The sequence below is a fragment of the Protopterus annectens genome, chromosome 4.part1 (assembly GCF_019279795.1).
Source record: "Protopterus annectens isolate FY-2018-M chromosome 4.part1, PAN1.0, whole genome shotgun sequence".
Taxonomy (NCBI): Eukaryota; Metazoa; Chordata; order Ceratodontiformes; family Protopteridae; genus Protopterus; species Protopterus annectens.
In genome coordinates this window covers 517,619,364-517,633,946 of record NC_056734.1, presented here as the reverse complement: position 1 = coordinate 517,633,946, position 14,583 = coordinate 517,619,364, and the positions used below count along the sequence as shown (strand labels likewise).

At 44.0% G+C, this 14,583-nt stretch overlaps 1 protein-coding gene across 3 annotated transcripts in view; it reads left to right on the top strand.

Moving 5' to 3' along the window:
• Positions 1-14,583, top strand: part of PPP1R7 (protein phosphatase 1 regulatory subunit 7) — a 917,460-nt gene that overhangs the window by 572,294 nt on the left and 330,583 nt on the right. The gene's annotated exons all lie outside the window — the stretch shown is intronic.

Genomic DNA, 14,583 nt, shown 5'->3' with positions numbered 1-14,583 from the left:
TGAGGCTGTATGTTTTTACATGATTCTTGACCTCTTGACTTTGGAAACAAAACATGAAAGACATTTTTTGCAAATGTTTTTATAAAGATCAATAGTTATATTTGCTACTTTATAAGGTAAAGTGAGAGTGGCAGTTTTACACACTGGTAATGGCGTCTTTTCGTGTTTTAAAAACTGATTATATATAGAAATGTTGAGCAATATTTGAATGTTTATTTTTTAACAGCAGAAACATGGTACATTTAACGTATTAATTTTGGGGTCTGTATTAGAAGATCAAAGTTTCAAAACTTCAAATCTAATATGGTCAACACCATATGATAGAAGTCATGAAACTTCGAATCTTTTAACTGAGATCTCCGTACAGCGTGGAAAGGGAAGTGATCTCAGAGTTGGTATTTTTAATTAGGGGGGTGTGGGGGGTGCAGGGGGGCTTGCCCCCCCTGCTTAGAGCATTTAAATGGTTTGTTTTTGTAGGTGGTTGTGTTTAATTACATTTTCGATCTTTCAAAACTTCGATTATATGGTGTCAACCATTTAAGATTCGAAGCTTTGACGCTTCGATAATGCAATATAGACCCTAATTTTCTATCTTTCATGTGATGTCCAACTTTCTGTGAGTTGCTTTATTTATCAAGTAAAAAAAATGAAATCTTTATGAATGTATACAAGTTCCATATTTTGTAAAAAGTTAAAGCATAGTTAATATTTTTATGATGCATGCTTTTTATTCACTGTGTGATATTTCACATTTTCTTTCATATAATACATTTAAACAATTCAGATTTTCATTAGTTGTGTATTTTTTAATCTGCATAAAATAAGGTTAATATGGTACCCTAAGGCAGATTGGAAGTCTTAGGCCAGTGCCAACAATTGTATTGGGGGAATGATCAGTGGATGAAAATTTGCTGGAGTTCTATGTTACACTTGATTAATCTTTTGAGGGGTTGTGTACTTATTTTCTTAATAATAACCTTAATAGTGATATGAACACAGAGTTTCAGGGTATTAAGATAAAACAAGTTGTCATCTCAGTCATTTTGGACTATGTCCTTCTCCTTTCTTTGTCAAAACAAAATGCAAGCCAGGGTCATGCTTCCCTCTTTTTGCCATCCCCACCTCATAATAGCCTTATGTGTGAGACTATAAGGGTGTCAGAAACCCCCTGTAGCAGAACACTGAAGCCATAAGAATGCATTATCCCTCTCTGTAATTAAACCATTGCAATTAGTGCAACATATATACAGTTGTACAATGTTCTGTGTCTGCTATAAGTACTCCTGTTCTATTTTCACTTTGTAAAATGTTATATTCGCTTTTTGACTACTCTTGTACATCCACAATTTTATATCTAGCACTCTGTAATTTTATTTTGTATAATGCTGTCTTAATTTAGCTTTCAGGCTACACAATAGTTATACTTTAATTGTAATATTTTTGTTCTTTATTTTTCAATATTAATATCTTACTTTGCCTTTTAGCCTAGGTTGTGCTTGAAAAGTGCCCTTGGGACCAGTGCAATTAACCTGGTTAACAGATGTACAAATGAATCCATAAAGAACAGTCTTGATGCTTTTGCTATAGCTGATGTATTGAGTGAAGTGCATCTGTATTTTTTTGTGTGTTCCTTTATATGCATTTCCTCTTAACCATGTGTTGTTTCTTACTGCCATCCCATTTTACTTGAGCCAGAATGCATTTAGATGGTTTTCCCTCAGACTGGAACTAAAGGATGTTGGTCAGTGGAACTGAAATGTTTTCTGGTATGCCTTACTACCAGCTGGACCCTTGATCAGAGCTGCATTTCAGGCTTTGCAGAAAATAACAAATGTCATTTTGACAGTACAGCCATCATAGTAAAGACAGACCTCTTTTTTTCTTCTCTGTAGTAATCGCTAAAGCAGTCTGCAGGAGGTGGTTGTAAGTTTTTTTCTTTATACTCTTCTCACTGCCATTTCTGATTTCAGGTAGCCCCTCTGCTGCCTAACAGTCCCATCCTTACATTTACCCCTTCACATGTCTGTTCCCCAGTGTTGCCAACAGGGGGAGGGTCTCCCTTCCTGAAATGCTATACACACAGGAGTTGCCAAATCCCTGTATGTAAATTCTCTCATGGATGTGTTGCACGTGTAAAAGGGCCAGGCAAAGAGCCATCATACTTGTGATTTGCATGTTTTTTTCACTCTACCTCCATATGACTTTCTGGTTGACATCACTAGAGGTGTGTGGTGTGTGCAGTGGCATTCTTGAGGGGAATGCGTCCATCTGTATGATGCCTTCTCTTTAACACACACTTCTAATCTTTGCAGTACTGGGGTTCAGGCAGAATGCCATTATCACCATCAGTATTTTCCTGCACCTGTGTGGTCCAGCACATCTGTGCCCCACCCAGCTCAGGATGGTCAGGGCTGGTAGTTTGGATGTTGGAATTCTTATTGGTGAACATTCTTTCATTGTACTGTCATCTACTAAAGCAGATATTTAGCCCATTATTACTTTCCCGACAGGCTTACTAGTGACCATCTGACCAACATCTGCACAGTCTCACAGTTTCGTAATATTGGTTGTGCAGTATTCTAGTGATTCTTATACCCTTTGTGAAAGAAAGCAATTATTTTAATGTGCAGCCATTCCCCCTAAGATACAGTGTATGTATTGGCTTTCTGCTAAGCATTAATGTACTCCCGTGTGATGACCCACCACTGCCAGCCAATATGTGACGTGGATATCCCACATCTAGGATCACTAGCATCTGTGGCGGGTGGGGGACATTCACTGGGAAGATAACAGATACACACACAGTTTTTCCAGATGCAGCTCTCTGCATCAAGTGCAATTTCCCTTAAGAGCACTCTGAGACCACAGTCCTGGGGCTGGTTTCTCCCGGACCCCAATATGACTCCCCAGTGGTACAGCTATAGAGTTGAGATCTTAGCTGAGTGATCAAGCCAAGGCCTCCAGCACCCTCTCTGTCCAACCAGTGCTTTGCGTCATTGCCCAAGTCTCTGACACACACACACACACACACACACACACACACACACACACACACACACACACACACACACACACACACACACCTGGGAAAGGCTGGTACAGGTTTACTAGCTATGCTCCCTTCTGCCCAGACTATACAGTAGTTACGAATGCCACCAGACACTCCTGCCAGATGACTTAAGGCTCTTCCAAGGTTTCCCAATATACTAAGTGAAATTAATATTAATACAAATGGTAGTTCGACCAAGAGCAAGGCTGTTAGGAGTTGCCCACACAGCGTCACCAAATAGAAATGCATGTACTCTCAAAACTTAATATCGCTCTATAAAGATCAGCCACAATGAAAGGTTTAAATATATTTAATAATAAATAAAAGAACAAGAAAATACTAAGTATAAATTCACAGCGACATCACAGTTTAAAATCACAGGAAATATTTAAAAAAACATTGAAGGACAGTCTCATACAAATAAAAAAATATATCTAAACTAAGTTTCACTATATTTCTGACTGAATCTAAGGGAATTATTCTATTCCCTAGTAACTTGTTGTCCGGTCCAAGACAGAAAGCAGAATAGTCTCACTAAGACTTCTCAAAATAATATCTAAAGTATTACTTCTGAGGTAGCTTGAAAAATGACATTTCTGGTCATCTGGCTTATTGTTTCTCATGAAAACCCCCATTACTGGCAGCTGGCAGTAGTTAGTAGTTAGCACCTACCTGTAAAAATACACACACAAGGGCTTTTGCTCAGATCTTTGTCAGGCGCTGGCAGTCCTAAAACAATTGCATCCCTCCTTGCTTCTAAAGTAGCAATTAGTTCACCCCAAAGACAATACAGAATGTTTCCTAGTACAGACTTTGTGTCTCTGGCTGCATTGAATCCTGTGAGATAGCATCTTTATGGCCTAGCCTATGGCCTAGCCTATAAAGTGGTTTAATTTCAGATATTTTTCTGAAGTTTACCGGACTGAGGTTAACTCTCCAGTTTCCTCTGTTAAAACGTATACATTTAAATAGTTCCAATACTGCTTGTACATTTCTGTTCTCTGCAGTAAGGCACACTGTGGATACATTTCAAACACAAGCACTTTACACATACTTTTCAACACTAACTAGATCAGTTTGATATACACATGACATACAGTTCTAATACATTTATAACACCAGCGTATTGTATGACCCACAGTTTAAATACATTTGTAACACAAGCCTCTTGTTTAAACATTTGATAGTCATAAATGACAAATAATTATTTACAAAATTACAGCAAGCTGTGCTGGCAGTGCCTTCTTTTGTTACACCCCACTTTGAAGACTCAAGCTAGTTTTTCAAGTGACCCTTGAGAAACATTGCTTGATAGGGATAAGCCTGTCTGGGACACATTACCCCATACCCTGTCTTGAGATCCCAGCTGCTTTGACATTGCTGACCCCAGTACAGTGCTGCACTGTCATATCATATGCCTGCAACCCTAAGCTCCACCATAGTAATTTGGGATTTTGCTGGCTGGCTTGCTGTAGGCATAGATCCCCCCCCCCCCCCAAGACGACTCCTGCCCTCTATTGCAAATACTTAGCACCAGGGCCTCCCTATTATGGTAAAGTTTCATGGTGTTAACATGGTACAATTTGTGCCCCTGCCTAGCAGATCTACGATGTAGTTAACATTACTGACCTTCCTTACCACTTTGAAGGGTCCCTCCCAAGCTGCCTGTAGCTTATTGTGTCTGACCAGAATGAGAACCATAATCTGCTGCCCCACAGCATACTATCTGGCTTGAGCATTCCTGTCATACCAAACTTTTTTCTGCTGTTGGGCTCCTGCCAAGCCCATGAGTTCCCTGAGCCTTGTCCTGAGGTTTAGGACATATGCCACAACAGACTCCTTGTGGGATTCACAGTCACCCTCCCACTGATCGTGAATCAAATCTAGAGGGCCCCTCAATCTGTGCCCATACAGCAGCTTAAAACCTGTGAATTCCTGAGGCAAACAGTAGATCGGGCAAATATTTGTCCCACTTCCTCTTAAACTGGTCTGCAGATGCCCGTAGCATGGTCTTTAAGGTAAAATTTAACCTCTCCACCAGACCATTAGTCTGGGGATGGTAGGGGTGGTCTTTAGGTGCTTCACCCCACGGTGCTTCCACAGACAAGCCAGCAGGTCTGACATGAAATTGGCATCTCTGTCCGTCAGTATTTCTTTTGGGAAACCTACCCTGCTGAAAATCTCTAATAAAGCATTTGCCACCTTTTCTGCCTCAATGGAGGACCGAGCCACCGCCTCAGTGTATCTGGTAGCGTAATCTACTACCACTAGGATATACTTCCCTGTGGAACATGGGGTATTCAGAGGCCCCACAATATCCATAGCTACCCTCTGAAATGGCTCCTTAGTAATTGGCAAAGGCATCAAAGGAGTTTTGACCTTGTCTCCTGCCTTGCCTACTTTTTGGCAGTGCTCTTGGGTCCTGCAGTACTCTGTTGCATCCCTGGAAGTTTATTTATTTTACATTTGTTTAGCAGGATGGTCCGGCTGGGACAGTGCCCATTTTCAACAGAGCCCCTGGGAGAAAAGCTCCAGCTTAAGCTTACATACAAAGTCATCACATCATGTAATAGAAATTATAGACCAAAAAAAAAAAAGTGTTAAATTTACAGAATAAAAATTTTAAAACAGATATGTATATATATATATATATATATATATATATATATATATATATATATATAATATGTACATAGTTTCAAATAAAACAAGACCTTGAACACTTGAATATAGACAAATATATGGTTGAACTTGTATATGTGGAGGAACATAACATTAATTAGGAAATTAAGTAGGGAGAATCACTTGGGCAGAATAGTGCATAGTTAGTAATACTTCCGTGGTGAGAGCTGCAGCTAAGAATGTAACTACATATAGGGAAGTAGTGTTGTTAGAAGGGATATGTTAAGAGAATTAGTACGTACAGCCAAATTGTATAAGTAGTGCTAAGTTAATAACTAATCTAGAGTGTTACATGTGCAAAACCAAGATTCAAGTAAGTGTCTTTTGAGAGAGATTTTGAAATGATTAAGATTACTTATGGATCTAATAGTGTGTGTGGAAGGGCATTCCAATTTTTGGCAACAAAGTTAGACTAAAGAGAGTTGCCTGCTGTATTGGATGCTTTCGTTACTTTGAGTAAGTCTTTGCTAGCTGATCAAAGAAGATTTTTTTAGGGAAGGTACATTGTCAGGATTGTACATTATTTTGTGAGCCATTACTAATTGGTTATAGTTCATAATATGAGGTAGTTCCAACCAAGAAAGATTTTTGAGGCATTGACAGTGATGGGTTCAATGTGTGGAATCTGTTGCAAATTTGGCAGTCTTATTGTAACATTATTCTAATTTACTTAGTTCTGACTTTGAGGTTGATAAGTATGGGGGATGCATACAAAAGTGAAGAGAGGAGGTGTGTTAAGAATTTGTTGTTTCTATACATTGCTCCCATTTTCTTGGGAACCTTTTTGATTGTGTTAGAAATGTGCATGTCAAATTTTATGATACCCAGTTGTTTTGTTTGGGAATCTGGGAAAAGCCTGGTATTACTGGCAGTGATATAAAAGTTAGCTGGGAGGTTAGTAGGTTTAGATGGATGAAAGATCATAAGTTTAGTTTTATTAGGGTTGAGAATGAGTTGTGAGTTTGCTAGCCACATTTCAATATCAGAGAAGGCTTTTTGTGTGACTGTAAGAAGTTGAGTTATTGTGGATGCTGCACATGTGAGGGTTGAATCATCTGCATATTGTATGATAGATGCTTGACAGGAGGCAGTATTAAGATCATTTATGAATATGCTGAAGAGGAGGGGCCCTAGGATTGAACCCTGATGGACTCCCAAGTGTAACAGGAAGGAGTGGGGATAGATCTTGATTCATTTCACAGCTTGCTGGTGGCTAGATATATAACTTTGAAACCAGTTAATAGTATCAGGGTTGATACTAAGATTATTCAGAGTGGACAGTAACTTAGGATGGGAAACTGTATTGAATGCTTTATACATGTCAAAAAGACTGAAGACACTATTTCGCCATCATCTCTGAAATTATTTATAGTATTAGTGAAACTTAGAAGAGGTGTAGTAGTGCTATGATATAGTCAGAATCCATGCTGTGACGATGAGAGGAGATTATTGTTTAGAAGGTGTTTAAGAAGTTGAAAGTGGTTACATCTTTCCAGAATTTTAGAAAGTGGTGAAAGTATAGCAATGGGCCGGTAGTTTTAGTTGTGTTGAATTGCCTCCTTTGTGTAATGGTGTAATATATCCAATTTCCCAAATAGCTGGGACGTACTGTTCTGTTACATAGCGGTTTGTAAGTACTGACACAGGGAAAGGCAGTAACAGCTGCTGTTCATTTTACATATTCTACTGGCAAGTTATCTGCTGCCAGTGAAGTGGGTTTCAACTTCTTTAATAGTTTGTTTTGGGACTGTCTGAAATGAGAATGCATCTACAAAATTGCTTGGATTGTTGGGTGTTGGCATTGTGGGAGACTTGCTATTCTTAGTCAGTGCTAAAACACTTTCAGTGAAAAATATGTTAAATTGTTCAGCAATATTTGCATTATCAGGTAAGTTGGAGGGGGAGTTGTGGTTTGGCCAGGATGAAGCATGTTATTGATTGTGTTCCAGAATTTTTGTGGATTCATTCTGTATTTCCATTGTAAATTAGAATAGTAGTGTTGTTTGTCTAGTTTAATGTGGTGTTTGGCACTGCTCCTAAGTTGCTTGTAAATTAAAATGTTTTGGAGGGATTTATTTTTAGCCCAAGTTTGCCATGCTTTGTCCCTTTGTTTTAGGAGGGTACGAGTCTCATGGGTTAACCATGGTGTGTAGTTGGCTTTGACACAAACTGTTCTTGGAGGTGCAAGTCTTAGAATAATAAGGAAGGTGTCATTGAAGTGTTGCACAGCAGCATCTAAGGGCAGTTACTTAAGAGGAGACTAGTCCCAGGCCAATAAAAGTTCTGCATAATACATCTCTTGGTATGCTTTATGCCCATATGACCTGCAAAGGTAGTGTCATGGGCTATGGCTAGAAGTGCCAGACAGTAGGCTCTGGGCACAACAAACTGCTGTATTACCTCACCTTCTAACCCTCCCTCAGGGGTCCCCTCTCTATACAGTAAGCCTTTGTGCCAGTATACAGAGTCCCCTTTTCCTTGAGAATTGGGTGCCTTCCTAGGTACCTCCCTCAAGCCTTCTAATGTAAGGTCTGAGAGCTGAGCCGCTCTCATCTCTTTGTAACCCTTACCAGCTCCCCTTCCACAGGAAACCTGATGTCCTCTGACAGCAGTGCCTCACTGTCAGCCTGGGTACTACTACTCACCTCTGCCGTTGTAGTCACTCTGTCCAAGAGAACATCAGTACCCACCAGGAGCTGTGGCTGACTTTGTCTCACTGCTACAGGGCAGCTCCCTCCCTGAAGTAGCCACGTCACCAGTCCTGTCTTCAAATATGTGGTCTGTCTGGGTCCCCCCAGGCTACCAGACTTGCATGCCTGTCTCCAGCCTGACTGCATGCATACAAGGTACTGCGTTATCAAAATCATTCCCCATCAGCACATCTGCAGGGATATCCTCAAACACACCTACTTGCTTGCTCCCTTTTCCACCCTCCCTGTCAAGGTGAACCCTAGCCAAAGGTATTTGGAATGGGGTTCCTCCTAAAGCTCTGACTACAGTAGACTGCCCAAGCAAGTAGTGCTTCTCTTTAACCATTGCAGGCTTCACAATGGTTAGATCAGAAGCTGTGTATCTCGTAGCAGTGGCCTGTTTCATCTCTACTAAGGTAGGATATAACCGCTTGTGGTAGTTTGATACCCTTATCTCCAGACAACGTACTAATGGCATTCTGTTATTCCCACTTGCTAGCTCCTCTACCTATTGTTCCCCAACTTGCCTCTGTGGACATGTATGTGCTACATGGCCCCACTGGTTACATTTAAAATATTTAACAATTGATCCTGGCCATGTACCTGAACTAGTGGCTTCCCCTGTTACTGGCGGACTCTGTTGGGGTGGTTTAGGCTGCCCACCATGAGTTCCCTTATACCATGTACAGCACTGGGTATCCCTTTCCTGTGCAGTGATGCCCTGCTTGCTAGGTATAGGTCCCCCCCCCCCAACTCATTTGCGGTGTCACGTTCTCTATCTGCCAACCAGATTCTCATGTCCTCAGACAGAGTGCTAAGGGCTTGTTACCTCACCAAAAGGTCTGCCAGCCCTTCAGATGTGGTGACCTGACACCCACTCACCCTCCTATGAAATAAGTGCTTAATTCAGCAGTGTAATTATATACACTTTTTCATTTGCCTTGTGTTTATGCTCACAAAACTTTTTTTTATAAGCTTCAGGTGTTAAGTATTTCAATAAACAATTTTTAACTGTATTATAATTTAAGCAGTCAGTATCAGACAATTTGGAAACAGCAGATGTTATGTAGTCCTATCTCGCCCACATTCTTACCCGTGGGTTTGGAGCCGAATATATATCTTAGACTCAGCCAAACTTTTCTAGCTCGAAGTCTTCTATTGGCTGGGCTGGGCTAAACAGGTATTCCATGGTGCACTGCTCCATATCCCCAGATCTCGTTTGCCGCTCGTGTAGCTCGGACGTGGTCTCGCTTTTGGCTGTGGCTAAGTACCTTTTTCTTGTCTTGAGAAAACATTTTGTTCTTAAACAAAAAGCTTTTTTCATAGCTTTTTGTCTTTAGTGTTGTTTAGGTTTTTGGTAGTGTGCTTGTTTGTGGTATCCCGATAACTGTTCCCTCGGGCTAGGCCCGTTTCAGTTAGAGGACCTAGTTCTTTCGTCCTGTCTGTTCGTCAAACCGTTTAAGTTAGAGGTTTGGTTTCTGTTCTCCAACCCTTGTAGTCACTAACAGTTTTAGAGGTTTTTGACATAGTCTGTTCCAGTGTGTGTGTCTCTCTAGTGTGTGTGTACTGTTTCAACTTATAACTGATTCCCGCGTTTTTTGTGGTGTTGAGCGTCTGTGAGTTTTTCTTGTCAGACTTTCTCTTAGGTTGCGTTGTTGGTGTTTCTTGTGAGATATGTCCAAAGATTCCAAAGAGCACAAACCTTCGGGTTTCAAAAAGTGCACTAAATGCGGGTACAAAATGTCCATCACCGATGGGCATTCTATTTGTGTCTGTTGCCTGGGAGCCATTCATCTGCAGGAGTCCTGCAGTTTTTGCCATGCGTTCAGTCCCAAAGTGCTCCAAGAGAGACAGAATAAGCTGATCCTAAAGGGACTCTTGAAACCCTCTTTTGAAGAGGCCTTGGGTTCTTCTCCCAGTGCTAAGTCTAAATCATCCAAGTCTAAAATGAGATCTCTGGCTCCGTCAGCTTCATCGGAGCCTCCGGAGAAAGTCACAAAGATTGCATCGACCTCCTCTGCTCCACTGTCCTTGGGGCCGCAGGAGGTGTCTGTGTTGATGGAACCGACGTCGGCTCCTATTATATTGGAACCTCTTCGGAGCCGATCACCCAGTTTCAGACCAGTCTCTCCGGAGAGGAGATCTCTATCTCCCTCCCTGTCCTCCAAATCCTCCAGGACCCTTTTGGATGTGGATGTTGACATGGTGGTCCAGAGGCTCCTCCAGTCACCGGTTTTGGCAAAATTGTTTTCGGCTCTGGCCCAGTCTGCTCCGGAGCCCATCCCGACCCCTGCTTCGATCATTCCTCCGAGCGCATCTGTCTTCGGAGCCGGAGTGTTCTGCGCCGTGTGATGTTCCTAGTCCGGTTCCGATGGCCCCTTCGGCTCCATCGGTACCAAAATCTGCTCCGACCCCATTGGCTCCGTCCTCAGGGTTCGGGACTCAGGATTCTTCAGTCGGGCCCGAGGGGGACATCTCGGGACATATTTCGGTTCTGAGTCTCTCTCTCGGTGCCTCAGCTTGGGGAATTCCGACTCCAGTCATGGTCTCGGAGGCTGGCCGGTCCTCGGACTCGGGGGGGGGGGGGCAGCCTTCAAGGCCATGCGGACTGCGCTGGCCAGATCGTCACCTACATCAGGTGGATCGGTCACTCTGTCTCCCACCACTCCGGTGAGAGCCTCTGATCACCACCTATCCATAGACAGCAGAGCACCAAGGCCTAGGGATACCCCCACGAGTGGTCCCCAACTTTCTGAGGGCCCTTCAGAGTTCATGCCTGAGGAGCCCCCTAGAAAGACAGCGTGCAAGAGGAAGCACATAGACTCCCAGGATGAGTCCCTCACCTCTGATACTGACCTCGAGGAATCAGAGGGGTCCCCCAAGTCATCCCCAAGTCTTCCTCTGATGATGTTTTCTTCTCCGACATCCTGAAGATACTGAAGCAAAGAGGTGGCTGGCCATCCAAAGCCCCTTCCGAGGAGGAGTCGGTCTTCCTTAAGGCCTTTGGTGCTCAGCCCTCCGCCTCCTGGGTGTCCCCACCCTTCGATGAGCTCCTTGATTTAATCTGTCGAAGGATGTGGGAAAACCCTGATTCTGTGGAGCCCGTACCCAGGCGTCCCAGCAAGTTTCTTTCTGCTCCCCAGGGTAAGACGTTCTTGTCCAAAGGAGTCCCTGTAGATGCCTTGGTGGTGGCGGCAGCCACTCAGAAGGAAGTAGCAGAGACCTCTTCCTCTGTCCATCCTCCTAACAAGGAGACTAGGACCATGGACCGGTACGGGAAGTGTACCCTCTCGTCAGCAACCTTTACCGTACGGTCACTGAACCATCTGTCTCATTTCACTCAGCTCCAGAGAGATCTCCTCAAGGAGTTAGGAGATACTCTTGCAGGTAACATCCCTGAGGCGGTGGCCCAGACGATTAACGCCCAGGTGTCTACCCACAATTCCATTGTCAACTCCTCCATGCGGCTCATTTCATATGCAGCCAAGGAAGTGAGTAGGGCAGCAAACTCAGGAGTCGCCCTTAGAAGGCAAGCCTGGCTGCGCCTGTGTCACTTTGCGGAGGCCTTCAAGTCTTCCTTCACTGACACCCCCTTTGATGGTTCTTCTTTGTTCGGAACCAAAGTGAAAGACACCCTCACCATGTGCGAGCAAGAGGGAAAGACCCTGTCTGCCGTAGGGGTCAGTTTTATCCTTCCTTCTAGGCCTTACCTCAAGGCCCAGCAGGGTGGGAAGATGTGGTTCAAGAAATCAGAGTTTTTTTCCTGCCGCACAAGGTGAGTCCCCCTCCAGAGGCAGAGGAGGGGGAGGTTATTCATGGAGATGCCACCATAGAGGCAGAGGGGGCCCCCACAATTCGGGAGACCGCGATTCCTTTCGTGGCTCTCCCTACTCTCGTTCCTGAGGGACTGCCCAGCTGTGCTTATCCAGAGCCAGTCGAGGGTCGAATTTAGTTATATCCGGAAACCTGGAAAAGCATCACCCAGGACCGATGGGTATTACGAATAATTTCTGGAGGTTACCTCATTCCGTTTACATCAGACCCTGCATCAATCAGAAAAATCCCAGACGTTCCACCCAGTCAAAGGGATCAAGCAGCCTCAGAGGTTTCAAAGCTGCTAGGAAATGGAGCCATCCAGAGTGTCCCCTCAGACCAAATCGGATTAGGGATTTATTCAAGATTCTTTTTGGTGCCGAAAAGAACAGGGGACCTGAGACCCATATTAGATCTCAGCCAACTGAACAACTATGTACAGAAGTCCAAGTTCCGTATGGTCACACTACAATCGATTCTCCCATTGTTGGGAGAGGAGGTATGGATGTGCTCCATCGACCTCAAGGATGCTTACTACCATGTAAAAATGGACAGGGCATCCAGGAGTCACCTACGCTTCCGGCTGGGAGCCAGTCATTTCCAGTTTTGAGCACTGCCCTTTGGTCTCACCACAGCCCCCAGGGTGTTCACCAAGTGTATGGCAGTGGTGACGGCTCACTTGAGATGTCAGGGATTCCAAGTGTTTCCGTATCTGGACAACTGGCTCCTTACCGCCCCCACCAGGCATCAACTAGTCCAAACCAGGGCCGCTACCATCACTCTGTCAACAGTTGGGCATAACAGTAAATTGGGAAAAATCTGCTTTGTTGCCCTCGCAGCATGTCACCTTTATAGGCGCAGAATTAGACACCATTAAAATGCACGCATTTTTACCGCAGGAGAGGATCAGAGTCTTACAACAAGAAATACACATCCTGATGCCCCTGAGGAAAGCGAAGGCAAAATGGGGTTCTCCAACTCCTGGGGACCATGGCAGCAACAATTATGTAGGTCCCTCTAGCGAGACTGCACATGAGACTTCTCCAATGGCTTCTCTTTGTTCAATGGTCTCTCCAAAGATTTCCACTTTCTCACCCCATTTTGCTCATGGACAGATGCAAACAGGACCTCAGTTGGTGGCTTTGCACCAACAATTTGGACGGGGGAAGGCCCTTCGTTCCACCCATCCCAGTTGCCACAGTGACCACGGACGTGTCCCAGATGGGGTGGGGGGGCATTATCTTGGCAGGACAGTCCAAGGCACATGGCAAGATCATGAGATACATCTGCATATCAACATCCTAGAGATGAGAGCAGTGCTACTTGTGTTGCAGGCACTTCAGAGCTTTCTACCTCTAGGGACGATTGCAGTACACTCGGACAACATGTCAGTAGTGTGGTATCTAAACAAGCAAGGGGGAACCAGGTCTTACCCCCTGTGCAGGGAGGCCATGCGAGTGTGGCAGTGGGCAGTAACTTCCCAACATTTTCTGGTGGCAACGCACATTCTAGGGTAGTCCAGCGTGATTGCGGACAGGCTAAGCAGAGCTATTCTGATGCCTTACGAGTGGTCCCTGAATCGTCTGATTGCAGAATGAATCTTCAGCAGATGGGGTCAGCCTTGCTGCGACCTTTTTGCAAGCCCCCTCAATGCCAAATGCAGCAACTACTTCACGCTGATCCCCCCCACAGGGGGAGTCACCCAGGGACGCTCTGGTTCACGATTGGCCCTCCGGTCTACTTTATGCTTTCCCTCCGTTTCCCTTGCTGTCAAAGGTGATTCAGAAAGTCCAATCCTTGGGAAGCAGAATGATTCTGATTGCTCCACACTGACCTTGTCAAGTCTGGTTCCACCCCTCTCTAATGACCCTCCAGTTGACAGCCTGGCTACTCCACTTCCATTGTTAGTTAGGCTTCATAAATTTTCACCGGAAGTGGTTCACATTTTATCTTCCTCTCATAAGCCATCTACTAGGAAGATTTATTCCAGCAAATGGAAGAGGTTTTCTGTTTGGAGGCATACCCAAGGAATTGATCCTTACACCGCTCCAATTGATTCAGTCTTGGAGTTTTTGTCTATGCTTTTCCATCAGGGTTCCGCATCAGCTACCATCAAAGTTCAATTGGCTGCGATCTCTAATTTTCACGTGGCTAATGAGCCTAGTCTCATGGCTCATAGACTCTGCAAGGCTTTCCTGAAGGGTACTCTGTTACTCAGTCCCCCGGTCTCCGTACCTATCATGCCCTGGGATCTCAATTTTGTTCTACAAGCCCTTACTTCACCTCCTTTCGAGTCTGCAGCTACTTGTGAATTGAAATTCTTGACCTGGAAAACAGCCTTCTTAACAG